Consider the following 19,616-nt stretch of genomic DNA (forward strand, 5'->3'; position numbering starts at 1 on the left):
TATATATAAATTCGATAAGTTTCGCCAACTTTGGAAGAGCCCACAACAGGTAAACTTTGCCGCTTCTGTTTATTTAAAGGTTGCCGTGTACAGGAACATGAGGTACAGCCTGCAAAAAATTGTCCAAAGGTCAGTCCGACGCGTTTCATGCTCTGCCGCATTTCATCAGGGACTTTGGTTTCTGAACTATCTGAAAGCATTACGTGTTTTTAAGCACTCACATTACATCACAAGTCCCCGCCTTAGTGGGCGTATCCACGTAGTGAATCCTGGTACTTGCAGTGCTTTATTTCCACAGTGGGCTGCTTGCTTTCACTCGTTCAGTCCTTCAATGTGTTACCCCAGTGGGTTGAGACATGTGCTCATTCCCGGTACCGGCATCTTGCAACCTTTAAAGTAGCTCCTGTTCCTCACGCCGCCTCACCATCTAGCGCTGCAGCAGGTCTGTTGTTCCAAACAGCGGGGCTCCTCCGCGACCCAGGCGTGGCCGCCAACATAAATTCGATAAGTTTCGCCAACTTTGGAAGAGCCCACAACAGGTAAACTTTGCCGCTTCTGTTTATTTAAAGGTTGCCGTGTTTGGAACAACGGACCTGCTGCAGCGCCAGATGGTGAGGCGGCGTGAGGAACAGGAGCTACTTTAAAGGTTGCAAGATGCCGGTACCGGGAATGAGCACATGTCTCAACCCACTGGGGTAACACATTGAAGGAATGAACGAGTGAAAGCAAGCAGCCCACTGTGGAAATAAAGCACTGCAAGTACCAGGATTCACTACGTGGATACGCCCACTAAGGCGGGGACTTGTGATGTAATGTGAGTGCTTAAAAACACGTAATGCTTTCAGATAGTTCAGAAACCAAAGTCCCTGATGAAATGCGGCAGAGCATGAAACGCGTCGGACTGACCTTTGGACAATTTTTTGCAGGCTGTACCTCATGTTCCTGTACACGGCAACCTTTAAATAAACAGAAGCGGCAAAGTTTACCTGTTGTGGGCTCTTCCAAAGTTGGCGAAACTTATCGAATTTATGTTGGCGGCCACGCCTGGGTCGCGGAGGAGCCCCGCTGTTTGGAACAACGGACCTGCTGCAGCGCCAGATGGTGAGGCGGCGTGAGGAACAGGAGCTACTTTAAAGGTTGCAAGATGCCGGTACCGTGAATGAGCACATGTCTCAACCCACTGGGGTAACACATTGAAGGAATGAACGAGTGAAAGCAAGCAGCCCACTGTGGAAATAAAGCACTGCAAGTACCAGGATTCACTACGTGGATACGCCCACTAAGGCGGGGACTTGTGATGTAATGTGAGTGCTTAAAAACACGTAATGCTTTCAGATAGTTCAGAAACCAAAGTCCCTGATGAAATGCGGCAGAGCATGAAACGCGTCGGACTGACCTTTGGACAATTTTTTGCAGGCTGTACCTCATGTTCCTGTACACGGCAACCTTTAAATAAACAGAAGCGGCAAAGTTTACCTGTTGTGGGCTCTTCCAAAGTTGGCGAAACTTATCGAATTTATATATGTATATATATATATATATATATATATATATATATATATATACATATATGCATACATCAACAAAGATTGGTCTAATGAGGAGACACCACACAGCAGCAGATTATCACCTTCAATTTGAGGAACCACAGGGGATAGAAGAGGGAAAAAAGGGTTGCATTTATATAGTGCTTGATACCCCTAATGAGGTATTGAAGCGCTTTTTTTCGGCAAGTAGCACGCTACTTGAAACCCATAAGGATTAGTGGTGAATTAGTAAAGTGAAATATGACATTTTTATAAGTGGAAATGTTAGTCTGTTATTTTGATTGAAAAAGGATAGTAGAGATATAGAAGAGTGAATGAATTAGAGGGTTTCTTTGGGGGACGTCATAACTGTAGTGTGAGGCTTGGGATGGGTAAAAAGGGATGTGGAGGGGAAGAGTCAGAGGGAAGAGTTTAGAAAGGCTTGTTTTGGGGGATCAGTATAGTAAAAAGTTGTCAGAAGATGCAAGGAGGGTTAGAGTAGGGGAGAGTCTAGAAAGGGCTATTTTGGCGGTCATAAGTGGTATGGGGTTTGTGATGAATGAGAGAGTGGATGTAGAGGATATATTGATAGAAGTGTAGGCTGAGGAATAGGGTAGTGTATTGGAAAGAGTAGTAGAAAGAGGTTGGAGATGAGTCAGTGAGTTGAGGTAGAAGATATATTGAGAGAGGCATAGGGTGAGAAATAGGGTAGTGCATTGGATATGCTGAATTAGAAGAAAGTAATAAATATATAGATCTAAAAGTATATGGAACATTTATAGATGCATTAAGGAAGGAAGTATATGTAGATTAAAGTTGGTGATAGAAATATTGGGTGAGACCTAGGGTAGTGCATTTTTTAATTTATGTATGTATTCATCTTGTGTTCAAGAATTTGCAGTCACAGGGAATACTAAGTAAGGCAATATCTGTAAGCACCATAAGGAATCCAAAAACAGTATAAAATACCTCAAGACCACTGAAGACGTAAAAATGTGACAAAATGCAAAAAATACAATTATCCACAAAAACATCCAAGAAAGAATCAACATATTAGTGTCCCATGTTATAACACACATTGCTATTTATGTTTAAGCATTTTCGTAGTATAAGAAAAATAGCAGACACATCTACTCAAAGAAATGTAAAATGCGGTTTCCTGCTTACCGTAAAGATTGCTTCAACAGAGGAAAACTGATGCTGGCAACTCCAGCTTTCAATCCAATTCATTTCTGCAAGATACAAAGAGTTCCTTCTGTAGAAGGAGGTTGAGACCGCCCGTGCCACCTCTGAGCCTCACAGATGAGTGACTATTACCGCTGGCATCCAAGTCACACCCCCTTAAATTCTGACTTACCAGTCCGGGCAAAAGTCAAGCATTGCTGGAGTCGTGTCGCAAGTACAACGTAACTCCAGCAATGCAGGTGGAGTCCTATTCCTAATACACTGTGTCACTCCTAATGCCTGCTCCAAGCAGGGTTTTGATGCAATAGCATCCTAGTAATGTTGCAGTGAAATTTTGTAGATTTCAAGATGTCACTTCTACAAGGCTTTCCCACGTGGGAACACCCACCCTGCATACATTATACCAGAAGCAGGTATAATGTGATGCAGGACTTTACAAGGTGACTCATCTTTCTAGATTCATCATGTTGTAAATGGGCCACAACGTGGTGCATTGTTTATGACGTTGCTGCGAAGAGGGACACAATGGCCACAAAAATGTGTTGCAAGGGGCTTGTAGTTCTGCCCCTCAGTTTCTGACACAACTCAATACCAGTTTAAGAGATATGTTTCATGTCTTGCATGTTGTAAAATGTTACATCCATTAGCACCTGAATAGTGATAGCAAATTGAGCCTAGGTGTTGTATATTGATTATCTTTCACACCCAAAAAGTTTGTAGAAACCCATCAAATTCATTGAATAATGTCATCATTGATGTCACCAATAATGTCAATTGAAGTGAAACGAGTCTTGTCATCAATAATGTGATTTAACATGTCCTGCATGATGTAAAATGTGAGGTCATAAGTAGTGCATGATTGCAGCACAATCTATAGTTAGCTCACTGAACTTAATTGATGAACTGTAGAATTGTTTTGTTTTTTAAACATTACGGGCCAGATGTAGGTCGGTCGGTAATGGCCGAAAATCAGTATTTTCGGCCGTTACCGATCGGTAGATAGGTGATAGGTATGTAGGGGGCATTATTTTACCGAATCGGTAAAATTACTGATTCGGTAATTTTACCGATTCGGTAAAATAAAAAATCGGTAAATTTACCGAATCTGAGCCACCCAGATGTAGGTGGGACTCTTCAGAGTCCCAGAGGCCGTACCGAATCGGCATTTTACCATCAAATCCAATTTGATGGTAAAATACCGATTCCGGTGTGCATGCACATGTGTGCATGCACACCTATGCCATGTGACAGGCTGACCTGCCCTTAGGGCATGTATGCCTGCCACATGGCACCCAAGCCTGTTTTGGGGGTGCCAGAGGGTGTCAAAGTGACACCCCCTGCACCCTTGTAAAAATCGGTATTTACCGATTCGGTAAATACCGAATCGGTAATGCCCATTCATTCCTATAGGCTTCAAAGCCCAGAGGAGTGAATGGGCATTACCGATTCGGTATTTACCGAATCGGTAAATACCGAAATCATCCGAATCGGTATTCCAGCACATCTGGAATACCTACATGTCCACCCCATAGATTTACCGATTTTTAATTACCGAATCGGTAAAATTCGGTAATTAAAAATCGGTAAATCTATTTCACCTACATCTGGCCCTACATCTTGTGTAACTTCATCACCTAACTAGAACATCACTTTACCAGTTGTTCTTTTTAAATAATTATTAGTTTTGTTTATATAAATAAGGTCTTTTAACCGTATCTAAGTATAAAGTTACCTTAATCTTTTAGTTTTTCAGTGAATCTCTGTTTCTTTATGTAGGTTAAGGTTTATTTCCATACCTAATTATAACATCACTTTACATCTTGTTGTTTCAGTGTTTTTTTTCGTACATAGGCTAAGGTTTATACATAACTATAATGTTGCTTTAATCTTTGGTTTTGAATTGAATTTTATAGTTCCTTGATCCTATTTTGATTTCTGTACAGGTTTAACCATTATATGATGGGTACTGTATTGCTGCACAACTTAGGTCTGTGTGCACTGAGCTTAGAGAACAGGGACAGGCCTCAAGTATACAACTGTGTCAAATCTTTTACTGACAATCAACCCCTCCCTTTTGCACAGTTTCATTAGTTGTGTGAAGAGTTAATTTTAGGTCTTTCTATATTTGTTACTTTGGTCTTATTTGGAATTAGCTATTAGGCACCCTATTTAGCTAAGCTATTTATTTTTATCTTTTTGATCCTTTTTGTATTGTTTTTGCATTTTGTTTATTTTTCCACCTATAAATGTATCCATTAACATATTTCACATTTCAACCTTTTTTAATTGTGTTATTTATTATCAGTTTAGTAAATGCCCTTGTGTTACTTCTTCATATGTAGTCCTAGAGCTTTGAAGAAAGCTCTTTTGTTTATCTTCATTAATGAGACAACTTTTACATAGAGTGCAGTACATTGCATAGATCTGCATAAAAGGTGAATTTTACCTCAGGTGGTGCACTTTTCTCTTTTTCATCTTTAGCACTTTCTCACCTTTGCCTCTTAATTTTAGCCCAAGAAATGTGTCTGGGGTGATGGGACTGAAGATACTTCCAAATTCCAGATGTCCCCATGGACTACTGAACCGACTTCCCTCACTGCAGCACCTGAATGCACAAGGTAAAAGTGGCAGACAAGAGTGTATATATTTTTTTGCCTTGGTGATAGAGTAGAAAACATAAACACAGTTGGTGCTTTCTCTGGCTTATTGAATGGTGGTGCTCTGGATGCTGATGACAATTACTTCATCATCCGGCAATGATGTTAAGATAGGTGGAGGGCTTGCACTGGCTGATGGATGATTCCCCTCAGTTTCTCTTCCTACCATAATGGACCCAGATTAAAAAACAATTACAGCTGCCGTTGTCAAAGAATAATGGGAAACTATTTCAGGAAGTTTGTTCCTATTCTGTTCTATAGTCTGGGGGATTGTTTTAACTGTTAGTCTATTCTAGCCAATCACATGTCTGCTTTCATTTTAGATATTTTTTGAAGTGTCATAGGTCCTGTGGTATTTCACATGACCCATAGAGCTATTGACAGCATCACTAGGGGATTTTACATCCTATTCCATGTCCAGTAGTTACACAGGACCCAAAAGCTTTAAAAAAAAGTTTAGCCCACAATGAGGGAGGTATTTACCTAAACACTGAGCTCAGCGATCTTTGCAGGTACAAATAAGGAAGATGTCTTGGAGTTTTCAGATAAATTCTACATTTTAAGTGGTGCAGTACCACAGTACTTTAAATGGTACAACTGTACCTTATACTCACAGTAAATACACTAAAATGTCTTAATTGTTTCTAATTTGAGGAAGGTTTCACCCCTGTGCTCACACTGGGGACTTGGGTGGGTGAAAATTATGTGCCCTGTACCATTGTTCAGTCTTCTACTTTTTTGGGAGGAATTTAACTCATGGCTTTTGGCTTCTGCAGGAGAAGAGAGAGTAGCCCAAAAGGACAAAGACAAAGTCAATAGCTTGACAATGTTTGACAATACTGGCTGGTGAGAAGATTGTTTCGGTAATGGCAGATGGCTGCTCTCTCCCCCACAGCTCCACTGTACTGTGCTGGGCCGCGAGCCCCACTCATGTAGGGTTCAATACTGCTCTCTGCCCTGTGTTTTGCATTATAGTGTTTTGTAATCCTGCCCCAGGTGGTTTATTGTGCCTTTCTGTTTAATTTCTACTGTATTGTGGTTTTCCCCTGTATTGTGTGTTTTGCATTATAGTGTTTTGTAATCCTGCCGCAAGGGGTTCATTGTGCCTTTCTGTTTAATTTCTACTGTATTGTGGTTTTCCCCTGTATTGTGTGTTTTGCATTATAGTGTTTTGTAATCCTGCCCCAGGTGGTTTATTTTGCCTTTCTGTTTAATTTCTACTGTATTGTGGTTTTCCCCTGTATTGTGTGTTTTGCATTATAGTGTTTTGTAATCCTGCCGCAAGGGGTTTATTGTGCTGTTCTTTTTAAATTCTACCGTACAGTGATTTTCCCTTCGCCACTCATGCCCATAACTGCTTGCATGCCGCGCGCGCGCCTAAGGCAAGCCTGTCTGCGCCCGTTGGTGACCCAACCACAGCCATTGCCTGGGACCCTGGATCTCGATACAACTCCACCGAACTCCACGCACTCAACCCCGGAAGACACACAGACTGCCAAAGATCCTCGCCTAAAAACACCCATTTCACTTTCAACACCACCACCGCACCCAAGCCCTCCCTGCACTCGCCATGAAGGAACTGGAGCAAGGTAACAGAGGAACACCTCAACATCACCCTCCTCCAAGACGCCCCCAGTGCCACGACCAAAACCAACGCCGCAGCCATAAAATTTCACCACTGGATCTCCTGCTGTGCTGACAAGCTCGCACCCCTCCGCCACCCTGCCAAACAACGCCCCCTGAAGGCAGCCTGGTTCACCACAGAACTACTAGAAGCCAGAACTACTAGAAGCCAGACGCTCCTGCAGACGCCTAGAGAAAACCAGGCAAAACCATAAAACCATAAAACCACTGAAGCATGGAACAACTACAGGATCGCCCTGAAGGAATACAACTATGCCTGGGCGGTAAAATCCATTCCACTCACGGATTTTGTGGAATTTCTGCAATTCTGCATTCCGCGGAGAACGCAGAATTGCTGGAAATTCCACCATCTGCTGCATAGCGGAACTATTTCCTTGTTAGCGCTTTAAAAATATGTTTTTGTGTGCACAATAACGACTTACTGGGTTCCCTGCGTTCACCGACAAATTTTCCTATCCGTTCGCTTGCGCCATAAGATTTTGGTAGCTGGGCGTGCAATCCGGCGAGAGTGTGCAATCGCGAACACGTTATTCGCCTTGCCATCGGACACCGCAAGAGTGTGCGATCGTGTATACGTCATTCGGATGCGCCATCGGACATCCGGCGGAAGTTTGGTGAATCTCGCGATGCCGAACACGCAAAATTTGCAATCTGGAGAAGAATAATATCTCGAGCAGCAAAAACCTTCTCTAAAATGATGATTTGGATGAAAAAAAACTGTTCAGATTGACATTTGGCTGTACATTTTTGTTCAAGGGGTCCTTTTTTAAAAACTTTTTTTTTTGAGAGGAAGGAAGTGCCACAGAGTCTCCAACTTCCTGTTCCTGTCCAGCAGGCTCCTCCCAGTGCTTTGACAATCTCCTGTTCATTTTTCTTTTGGATTTTGAGCTGGAAGGATCAGTCTATGTGTCTGCTGCATCATATATCAATGGTTTTGAGGACTTTTGGATTTGAGATTTTACAAGTGAGTTGGTGTTGTTGTCTGTTTGATTGAGGCATTGCAGTTGCTGCAACAACAATTTTGGTAATTTTCATCATTTTAAAAAAAAGAACTATATATTGTGGGTAGCCAGTAGGCCCAGAGCTAGTCATGGGTGCATGTTCCTTGGGTGTGTGTTCATTTTACTTTAAATATCATTTAGGGGATGGATGGCATTGGATTGAATTGCAAAATGTGTTTTTTTTGGGTTATTTCAGTTTTTTGGATGTGTGTTAAATAAATGCCTTTGTTGTTGTGTGTGTGTGTGGTGTGTTGTGTACCTTGCACACCATGTTTAGCCCTGTGGATTTTCGTGTTTGCATTTTATTGCATTAAAGCAGTGTTGTTTAGCATGCCTCCTTTGCCTGGCTATTATAGACCTGTTTCAGTCAATTGTTTCCTAGGCCTCCTGCTTGTTGCTTGTGACTGTGATTGTCCATGTGGCTGGTGGCCAATTCTGGTGCTAGTTAGAAGAGCACTGCTTTTGCCATATAGGCCTGCATGTGTTTACTTTGTTCCTTTTTGGCCTAGGCTTCTTGTTGTTGTGGGCCAGTCCATGTGGCTGGTGGCCATTTTGTGGTGGTAGTGAAGTAGTGTGCTGCTTTTGTCATATATGCCTGCATGTCTTTCCTATGTTCCTCTTGGCTTCCTGCTTCCATCCATTCCCTTTGCCAGCTACAGCTCCCTGAATAACACGATGAGCAAATAATGTAATGCCAAACAGGTTCCACTTCCATTACATTTGTATTTTTGTTTTTTTTCTCCTTCTTTCCTATCCTTCCTGGGTGTTCACAGTATACTATGAAAGCCCTTGTTGCCAAAGTCTCACAAATGGCTACACTGTTATGTTTTTTATGCCTTAAACTGAGTTAATAAAATGTAATAATATAACACTAACACGTGTGAACACTACACACTAAGTAATATATATTATATTTGTTTGTTTGTACTAGTAGTAATTGAACCACAACTACAAATGAAACATTTCACTGATGTTCTTCTCCACGCTTCTTTGCTTTTAGATTCACAAAAAGACAGAGGAGGAGGTGTCATCATCACCCATTGTACTGCCAGACAGAAGTCCTGCTGCGCACCACATCACTTCAACGTGTGACCACAGATATCTCTGCAACTTATGCACCTGGTTCCTGCTGACATCAGAAGGAAGAAGAAGATGGCCCTAAAGAAAGGTATCAGGTCCTCCAATACTAAGAAAGATGCCAGTGAAAAGAAGGAACAGAAGAAGGAAGTGGCACTGCCACTTACCAAGACTGGTGTGCCTTCCAATGTGTTTTTTGTGAAACAAAGAATTACGCCTGCATCAGAGGTGTCAGGGGACCAAGCTGGGAGCAGCACCTCCACATCAGCGGGCCCACACCACCAACCTAGGCCCAAGCCCATGAGTGTTGCAGAGGTAGCCAGTCTACTAACCAGCAGTGATGTTGAAATGTCATTATCGTAAAGTTGCAAATTAAGTGAACAAATCAATGCACCATTAAATATGGAAGCTGGAGGTGGTGTTGCCTGTCTTGGTGGTATCCGTGCTACAGCCCTCGCAGCAATTTTATCTCCATCTCCTCTGGGCCGGGAGTGATGTTCATGATGACTGGCTCCTCATCATCATCCCCCTCTTCTACATCTACTGCCATAACTCTAAGGCTTTCTGGCACCTTCATTTTCACTAGCTTTGTCTTGTAGTGTGCATCACTCTCAGACTGAGCTGGTAGCTTCCAAGTGGCATATAGATCATCAGAAGCAGGGCTTAAAGAAGAAGTTGATGGACTACCCCTTCTTTTCCTTGTTGGGGATTTGGACGACAATGGATCTTCTGAAAGAGTGGCTTGCTCCTCTTCGTCTGCAGGAAGCTTGATTTCCTGAACTGCTCCTACTTCAGGAGGAAAATCTACTATTGTGGGCTGTTATTGTGGCTGTTGTTGCCCACTTATCTGCTGAGTTTCCGCCTGCGTTGCAGCTGCACTTTATACCACCCAATTATACAATGTATGAATCAACGCAGGAAGATGAGGACAGCGACTTAGGTGACTGAAGGAGTGTGTTATATGATTACCTACTTCTGGTTGAACCCCCAGAGTTTGCGGATGAGCTATACTTCCCTGACAACTAGGCTTGAACTTCTTACTTTCTTCCTTCCTTATTTACTTGTATTTGTGCGTCTGTCTTTCTGGTTTGAAACTTCGGACCACAACAAATCGATCACCACCGTCTTCTAGTCTTTTTTTATTGCCATATTGGAGTTGCAGCTGTCTGCATTTAACTGAAGTCCACTCCTCCAAGTCCTGCTCCTCCATCCTCCTGATTCACTCTAAATCCATTTCCCTCAATCCAGATGATACTTGGATTTAGAATAATAGAATAAAAAAGAAAATGTTGCCTCTTTGAGTCACTCCAAAAGAAGTGATGACTACTATAGCTATCCTTCTTTCGGAGCCAAGAGAGACTGCCCCTTAACTTAAGATGAGAAGGAATAGGTAATGAATGATGGCACGCATTGGACGCTGACTGAGTGATTTGTGTTGTTGTTGTTTGTTCTGCATGAAGTGAATTCATTGTATACTATTATTTAATCTAGCCACTAAAGTAACTCAAGTCAATGTTTCCCTTCTTGTTTTTTAATAACAAAATTGTACTTCTACTGCAGGCCGATCCATTGCATTTTGAATATGGAATGTGGACTCACTCTGTACACTGCACACTTAGTTGGATGATGACCACAGTGACATAACATCTTCGCAGTCACTCAATCCTTTATCGGAGATGATAGATGGAATAAGGCAGGGCATTTCATGAGTGGCATAAAAGGTAAGCAAGTCAACAACAACCACAGCAAAACTACATGTCTAAGTAGTGGTGGAGTCGAGTGTAGTGGTATGACTGATAGCGGTGCATTGATTTAGTCACTTAATTTGTAAAATGCTATGTTGCTGTATATGTGCTTTGTCTGCCTCTTTCAAAATGTAAGCTAAATGGAGGATGGGTCACGGGTGCCATGGGCCTGCTCTGTCCTGTTGTTGTTGTAGGTTAATGCTGGAAACATTAGACATGATGTATCCATGCCACCTGTGAAAGTGGTCTTGTTGCACTCCACCGTAATTTATGCATTTTTTTCACATTGATTTTTCAACATCCCTTTTGTTTTTCTATCTAAAATTGCAGGCCGGCCCTTACCCTGTGCTATACTGGGAAAAACAACTCACACTTACCTTACCAATCCACATCCGCCAGGGAGGCAGTGGCGTCACCCAAGATTGATGGACAGAGCGTCCATGGAAGGAGGGACCAAGAGGAATGCTGAGATGCAACTCCCCAATTTCACCATGATAACATACAGTAACAGTATCAACATTCGTCAGCTTTTAAATCATTTGATTAATTTTGTTATCTTCAATCATTACAACTGTGACTTGTTGTTATGTTTTCTCTCTGCTATAATTCATCCCTACAGCTATTTTTTAATTTTCTTTGCTATCTTTAAAAGTAAGCCCTATACAACAGAGCAGAAACTGAATGTAATTTGGGTCTCTCTGAGGGCGGACAGACGAGGCAAATTGCATAATATACTGCTGCCCCGTACTGTCTAATTGGCTTTGTCATCCTCCTACACAGCACTAAAGGTTACGCTTGTGTCGAGTGTAGGCCTAGTCGAGTGACTCGACACAACTGCAGTTTGTAACTCGTTGTACTAGGCTATCCTCACCACCATTATGTTTTATTTTACTTTAGCATTGCTAATCAGCATTATTATTATTGTTTGGCACTCTTCTTATGTACTGTATTGTACTTCATTCTTTTTTTTTAATTCTTTTTATTGAGTTTCAGAAACAAATAAAGTACAACCATTTGAAAATGGAAATACAACAAATACCAGTAAATTTCTGCATTCTTCATCCCATCTTGTATGCTACAGAGAAAAAATTGTTATAGTCAGTACAGTTCATATATTAGCAGTATAATAGTGCACATGTGTCAGGTAATTAACCTATTCAGTGTAATGCTTGGCATATTAGAGTTCACAGTGTGTCAGTGATATAATTGTCTTGCAAATAAGTTGTTAAATAAATCCAATAGTCTTTTGGCCGAGACCTAGCCGGTAGTTCCTCCTCGTATGTCAGCAACTGAGTTCTGCAGTATGCCAAGTCCTGTAGCCATTGTCTCATGCTTGGCACCCTCGCACCCCCCCAACACTGAGATATTTGCCTTTTGGCCAGAAGAAGTGAAGAAGTGTGGCTCACTGGTTAGAGGCGGCAGACCCGAGAGCAGAGGACGGCCCGGGACCAGGGTTTGATTCCCGGCGCGGCAGGTTTCTGGACCAGGGTCAGCGGACTCGATAATTCTCTCGCCTCGGTGCCCACTCTGATCAGCGATCACACTCGGCAACTCTGGGCATTAGCTTGCCTCATCTTCACTAATGGCCCCACCAGACCGCCGGGGATGCCTGGTCTCACCCTGGAGATACCCATTAAGGGACCATCTCTCAGGGAAGCCAGGAAGGGTTTCGCAGCGGTCGAAGCGCATTGGGACCCTACGGGTAAGTAGTACGCTATATAAATGCCTATACATACATACATAACAAGCAGAGAAACCACACAAAACGTACGCTTCCTAGCTTTGATCGTGGGGAGAAGACCCAGTATGCACACCTTTATAGAGCATTCCACCTCCACCCATACCATTTTCTGAAGCATCGTAGTTACTTTCCCCCAGTATTCCTGTATTTTCGGACATAACCATGCCAGATGTACAAAGTCTGATCCCTGTTCCCCACAACGCTTACATCTGGCATCCTCTCGTAACCCAAATCTATGAAGACGCGATGGGGTGTGGTATGTTTGATGTAGATATTTTAAATGAAGGATGGGCAAATTCCCATTGGGAGTGAGTAACCTAATTAGTGCGCAAGTCGTGTACCATTCTTTCTCAGATAGCGGGTCTGGTAATGCCTCATTCCAGCGTGTCCACGCTTTAATGGTAGTGAACGGAATCTCGCTTTGGGCTTTTTTATACAAGCGCGAAACTAGATGTGATGTGTTGGAGGATGTAATGATGTACTTTAGTGTTTCTAAGCAGGGGGGTTCCGTTGGGTAGTTCGGGTAGGGATCACGAATGGCTCTTTGCAACCTATAGTAGGTGAAATGGAACAGTGTGGTTTGGTTGCTGATGTAAGACAAATCATCTATGTGTCTGAATGTGTTATCATAGCAAAGATCTCCAAATGTGTCTATACCCGCCTGCTTCAGGAGATCCACACCTAATTGTTCAGTAGTAACTAAGATCTGTGGATGATGGTGTAGGTGCAATGCTGGTGCATAAAGTGGCGATTTGTGTGTCAACCTGGCCAGTGATCTCCATGCGGCAGTAGTTGTGTCGACCGTGTTAATATCCGCCGCATGTAGTGGCGGCCGTTTATGCGTAATTATAGCTGTCAGTGGTATCGGAAAGGCGTCCTCCTCCTCAACCGCTGTATGCGTTAAATAAGGGACAGTATGGTACCAGTATGTTGCATACTGCGCCTCGGCACAAAGATAGTACAAATAGAAGTTTGGGACACAAAAGCCGCCTTTTTCATAAGGTAGTGTCAGCGTTCGCAGGTCTTTGCGTGCTTGTTTACCCGCCCATATGAGTTTTAGAACCAGCGTGGTTATGTTTTTGAATACTGCCTTCAGAGGTGTGATCCGTATCGGTATCGGTATCGGTAAAGAGATACAGTAGTTTGGGCAGGATATTCATTTTTACTATGGCAATGCTATCTGCCAATGACAGTGGCAGTTGTATCCACCTATCAATTTTCTCTGCCATCTTATCTAATACTTTACCATAATTAGTGCGGATAATCTCCTCAGGGTCTCTACTGTACCACACTCCCAAATATCTGATCGGGTCGGTTTGCCAATCTAGTGGGAAGTCCGTATCGTGTTGTGTCGTGGTGTCGGTGAGTGGGATTATGGATGATTTATCCCAATTGATCTGTAAGCCCGAGTGTCTGCCGAACTTAATGTATTCGCGGAGTAACAGATTCATATTCTGATCTGGGTCTCTAATATATAAAAGCATATCATCGGCGTACATGGATATGTGCAATGGCCGACCAGGAAAATGGAGCGCTGAATGATTGTGCGTCTGTCTAATGATACATGAAAGCGGTTCTAGCGCCAGGGCAAATAATAGGGGTGATAAAGGGCACCCTTGCCTAGTGCCACATTCAATGTGGAAGGAGTTGGAAATGTATCCATTTACACGCACCCTGGCCACTGGATTGGTGTAAAGGAGAGTAACCCATGTTATGAATCTAGAGGGAAAACCCATAGGCCTGAGCATAGTGAACAAGTAGGACCATTCGATTGAATCGAATGCCTTGGCGGCATCGAGCATGACAGCCACCGCCTTAGTGTTAGGTGTTAAGTAATGGGAGACAGCGAACAGCATTCTGGTGTTGTGGGATGTTGCCCTCGTGGGTATGAACCCCGCCTGGTCCGGCAATATGAGGTTAGTCATTAGAGGTTGTAATCTGACCGCTAGTAGTTTGGCTAGTATTTTGGAGTCGACATTCAGTAAAGATAGGGGTCGATAGGACTCACATAGATCTAGGTCTTTATTAGGCTTCAAGAGCGTTATCAGCATGGCCTCTCGCAGTGATGGGGGCAACGTGTCCTGATCGAAGGCGTTACCATACATGGCGACTAGATGTGGAGCCAACATGTCTACGTATGTCTTGTAAAATTCACATGTATACCCATCTGGGCCGGGCGCTTTTCCATTGGGAAGTGATTTAATGATATCTGTTACTTCCTCTACTGTTATGGGCATTGCCAAATATTCACGTTGCTGATCAGAGAGCCAGGCAATGGCAACGTCGCGCAGATATTTGAAGGTTTCTTCGGGGGTGGTGTTTGTTTGGATTTATACAATGCGCTATAGTTGTCTACAAAACATCAGAGTATGTCCTCCGGTTGTGTCAATAGTGGGCCCCCAGCGTCTCGTATTTGTGTGACAGTTTGTGGTTTCTTTCCCTCACAGATTTTCAATGCAAGTATCCTACCTGGCCTACCACCCTCCCGAAACTGCTTAGCTAGAGGTCGTTTAGTGATATATTTTAATTCATCAGTGGTGGCATATATCTGATATTCGGTGTATATCTGTCTGAGGTCACCCAGGATAGTAGCATTCTGTGTCCTTTCATATTCCTTCTAAAGTGTTCTCATTTTAGCTTTGCATTTCGTGATCTGGTTTCTTATATCCTTCAGTGTCCCAACTGTGGCGCTGATACAAACCCCACGCAAAGACACTTTAAAAGCCTCCCAAAGTATACCTGGGTCATCCACCGTGGCTTCATTTAACTGGAAGTATTCTTTGATGGCGGTGGCAATGGTGTCTGCATATTGAGGGTCCAGAAGTGCTTTAGCATTAAATCTCCACCTAAATGGAGGGGGCGTGTAATCCTGCATGTCTGCCATTTTGAAGCTAAGGAGATGGAAGACTTGTATCCGGGACGTCGCACACCGCATAGTTCCGATTAGTAGGTCGACACCTTACTGTTACTCAGAATCCTGTTGTCTCTCCCTGCCGTTTGCCTTTCTACCCTTGGACGTTGCTCTTTTGATGAAATCCATGGCCGCTTTAGGTGTTGTTAGAAAGATCAGTTTCTCTTCCCATGTGACTCTTAGACGCGCTGGGTAGAGCATGGCATAGGGTATATGTAATTCTCGAAGCTTGGCCTTGGCAGTGTTGAATTCCCTTCTCGCTTGTTGAACCGCGTATGTGTAGTCCGGATAGAAGTCTAACTTATTACCTTTGTAGGTGATGTCGCCTTTTTCCCTTGCGAGTTGGAGGATGGTGTCCCTGTCTCTATAATTCAAGACACGTGCAACTAGGGGTCAAGGAGTTGTGCCCACTGGAGGTTTTGGTGCCAGAGATCTGTGTGCACGTTCAATAATAAAAATATTTTACATGGCATCTTCACCAAATACGTCCTTGCATAATTGTTCGACATGTCTCCATGCGCCCTGTGTTGGTTGTCTCAGGTAGGCCCGCGATGCGTATGTTGTTCCAGCGCGATCGCGCTTCCAACTCCTACGCCTTCGCCTTGATGACCTCCAGTACTTTTTCCATGCCCGTTCATTTGGTAGTGGTGGAGCTTGCGTCATCTTCCACCGTGGAGATGCGTTTCTCAGCTTCATCCAATCTCTCCCCATGTTTCTCCATCTTGGCAGACATTTTATCCATACGCCCGTCAGGCTGTCTAGCTTTCCATTAATGTCTTGAAGGTTGGTTTTGATGGCCTTGAGGATGTCCACCATATTGCATTCCTCTGAGTCCCTCGTGGCAGTGTCTTCATCCATAGATTCGGGCTGACCTTTTGGGGTTTTGCGCATTTCAAAGTTTATTTTAGATTGTTGTCTGTCCGGTTTACCCATGGCTGCCAGCAATAAAGCAGTCGGGTATCATGCAATTTCGGCGTTTCAGATGCAGTATGGTGTATAAATTTGAGTCCGTTCGCTCACCGCTCACTGTTCGGTGCCGCCCGAAGTATGTTGGGGGGAAGGGTTTTGGCACGAAACTTGAGTGATAATCAAACGTGGATTAGGAGCCTGCCGGGGCCTTTGCTTAATCACGTTAAGTTCAGCAGTGGGGTCCTATCAATTCCGGAGGCATTGGTATTCGGTGCTCATGCTGGTACTTACTTGCGTGTTGCAGGGCCGCTTCGTGAGGCATGGGTGCCGCCATTTTGTGATCGCCGTATAGCCCATAGCAAGCACGAGCGCAAAGAACGCTTACAAATCCTCTACTGTGGTGCTCTCATGTCCATTCACTGTATAATTGTAGAGACGAGCGAGTTCATAACGAACCTCGTGTGTTTGTATACTTGTAGCAGATGCCAGGCAATAGCGATATTATAGGAGTGTGGGCGCCGCCATTTTACGCTGTGGAAAACATGCCCCGTGGAGCTACCAACTCTGTCTCCTCATTGCCGCCGATACTGCAATCCCCAGGGTCGGGGTGGCTCACCTCATCTGCCGTTTGGTCGGTTGCTACTAGCCATACCGCTCACGTCCTCATGCGGCTTCTTTCAGGTGTCGGAGCCTCAATGCTTGGGCGAATGGCAGGTCGCCATGTTGCTGTGGGACCTCTGAGCGTTGTCCGGGGCTGTTTAGTCCCTGAGGAAAGCCCGTAGCGGTTATTTAAACCTTTTTAGTTGTGCAGCAGGAGTTCCCATCCACAGCCAAATGTTGTGGTCATGTCGGGACGATATTTTAACAACCTCAATCGCCGGTTTTTTATCTGCCCGGCGGAGCTGCTCGTTCAAGCAGCCATCCTGCTGTGCGCCCCCTAGCGCCTCCGTACTGTACTTCATTCTACTAATCCTCCCACAGTGTCTCCCAGGCGACTGACTATCTCGTTTTCTTTGTTTGCAAATGCTACTGCCATCTGCCAGTGTCTACTACTACCACCACAACCATGGCATGTTGGGAAACCAAACCATCATCACCATGCAGCCATCACTGTGCCTGAGTTAAACATCAAGCACAGGTAACAGAAGAAGTTTGGAGGAGGCAGAATTAATAATGGAAAATAATTCATTAATTCACACAACCCTTGAGTCCAGTTGAAGAATGCATAGACTAGGAGGAGAGACTGATAGTACTAGTAGAACAAGTCACTCAATGAGGGGTACTGCATCTATCTGGTTGTGTCTTACAAAATCAGCCGATTATTTAAATCAAACACTGGCTGTGGCCCTGCAGCAGCAAGGAAACAGTGTGACGTAAAACAGTAACCCCCCCACAAAACATTAACAACAACGTGTGTAAAGTATAAATATAATTTAATCCCCTAACAAAAATAAAGTATGCAAAATATCCCACAACACGTGACCCACCCTTCTTCCTAACCCCAACCAATGTCCGAAACGAAAAAGTCCAACCAATTGTCCATGTTCATAAACCCCAACGCCCATTTCCCACCCAGCAATAAAAAAGGGGCATTCCAACAGGGTCTCGACTCTCATCAGCGAGCTCGCTTCTACAGGACATTAATACGCTCCTCTAGGGGGGCCACGCGGCACTTCAATGCCTGACAATTGCATCCACAGGGTGCTGGACCATGGCTGCCAACTCCTTCCTGTCTGGTTTCCCTTTGGAAGGAGAAGCCATATCAAGAAGAAAAAATCAGACTATTGTAACAATATACTCTTAGCAAAACAGTAAGACAAATTAATTCTACATATAATGGCACAGAAGCACTAGCAAGCACAGTACATAACATTTGTGGTATGTATCTATCCTCCCCTTCCTCGGCCTCTAACATTTTTGGGAGTTTCAGACATTCAACCACCCATGCATCTGATTCCTATCAGCCACCTATGCATGCATCTCACGTATCCTTCTCTGCCAGTAATAAATATTACATCTCGCCCGTCCTTTTTCCTTCCACCCTCCTTTCCCTTTTCGTTCAACCCATCCATCAAGGTCATCTGATCTGACTTTTAGTCTTCTCCATAAAACTTTCACAGCTGAGTTGAAGTCGGATAGAAGAGGCCATTGGTTACTCAACATTCCCACCGCTAATGTTAATGCTAAGTAAAGGGTGTCTCCTTCAACCGTTTAGAACAACTTCTTCTTACTTAATAAGTCTCAACAGTACAGTGTACACCCTTGCAGCGAGTGTAATGTCAATAAGTAAGGAATATAACTTACCACCGCCGGCCACTGCTGCTGGCTCACCCACTGAAGTTCCTGCAACTGCCGCATCTCCTGCTCCCTCAATGTCCATGTCGCTATTGCCACTGGCCCCGATACTGGTGGTCGGTAGTACGCCTAGAAAAAACATTACACATTTTTAGATGCCATATACACCTCCCCCTATTTATTCTTTTTCACTAGCAAGACTGAAAAAAAAGTTGATACATACATATACAACATACATCACTAGTACAAATCGGGTACTAGAGTAGAGTGGTCACTAGTAGTGTTATATGGCCCCTAGGGTCATTCTAGTCTTTGCTAAGTTAGCCTGAGCCATGCAACCATTATTCCTTTGTGTCTTTTATTTTTGCGTACGTTACCTCACAGCTTGTTGTGTAAGCCGCCTTTGAGCCCACATGAGCTCATGCTGCTACTGTCTGAGCGTTGTGTACAAGGTCGAAAAACAAGCCAATTTGTTATGGAGTTCTGGTGTTCAGTCCATATTGCTTAGCCTTAACATGCTACACTTTTTGGCACGACTGATAAATGCTTGGAATATACTAATGCGCACCATTTTTCTCATAACAGACGGAAGATTCCCGTCTGCAAACCAGAGCTTTGCAGAGCTTATGATGTAACCAGTACTTCTAGGATCTTCTAAGATGAGGGGTCCCCCAGAATTTGCTCAGAGATCTTCATTTATGTTACATAAACTATATTCCTACCAAGGGGAGGGTGGTTCTTCCGCCACTGTTCAGTTTTCATAATTTCCCCTTTTGTCTTCTATGGACTTGTAGTTGTAACAATGTTTATTGTTTTAATCTTATACATTTTGCTGTTGTTGCTGGCTCGTATATTGCATTATATAACAATGTACAGGGCTTGTTTGTTAAAAATAAACCTTTTGAACTTACATACAGTGCAACCG

Source organism: Lissotriton vulgaris, chromosome 7, assembly GCF_964263255.1.
Source record: "Lissotriton vulgaris chromosome 7, aLisVul1.2, whole genome shotgun sequence".
NCBI classification, from domain to species: Eukaryota; Metazoa; Chordata; class Amphibia; order Caudata; family Salamandridae; genus Lissotriton; species Lissotriton vulgaris.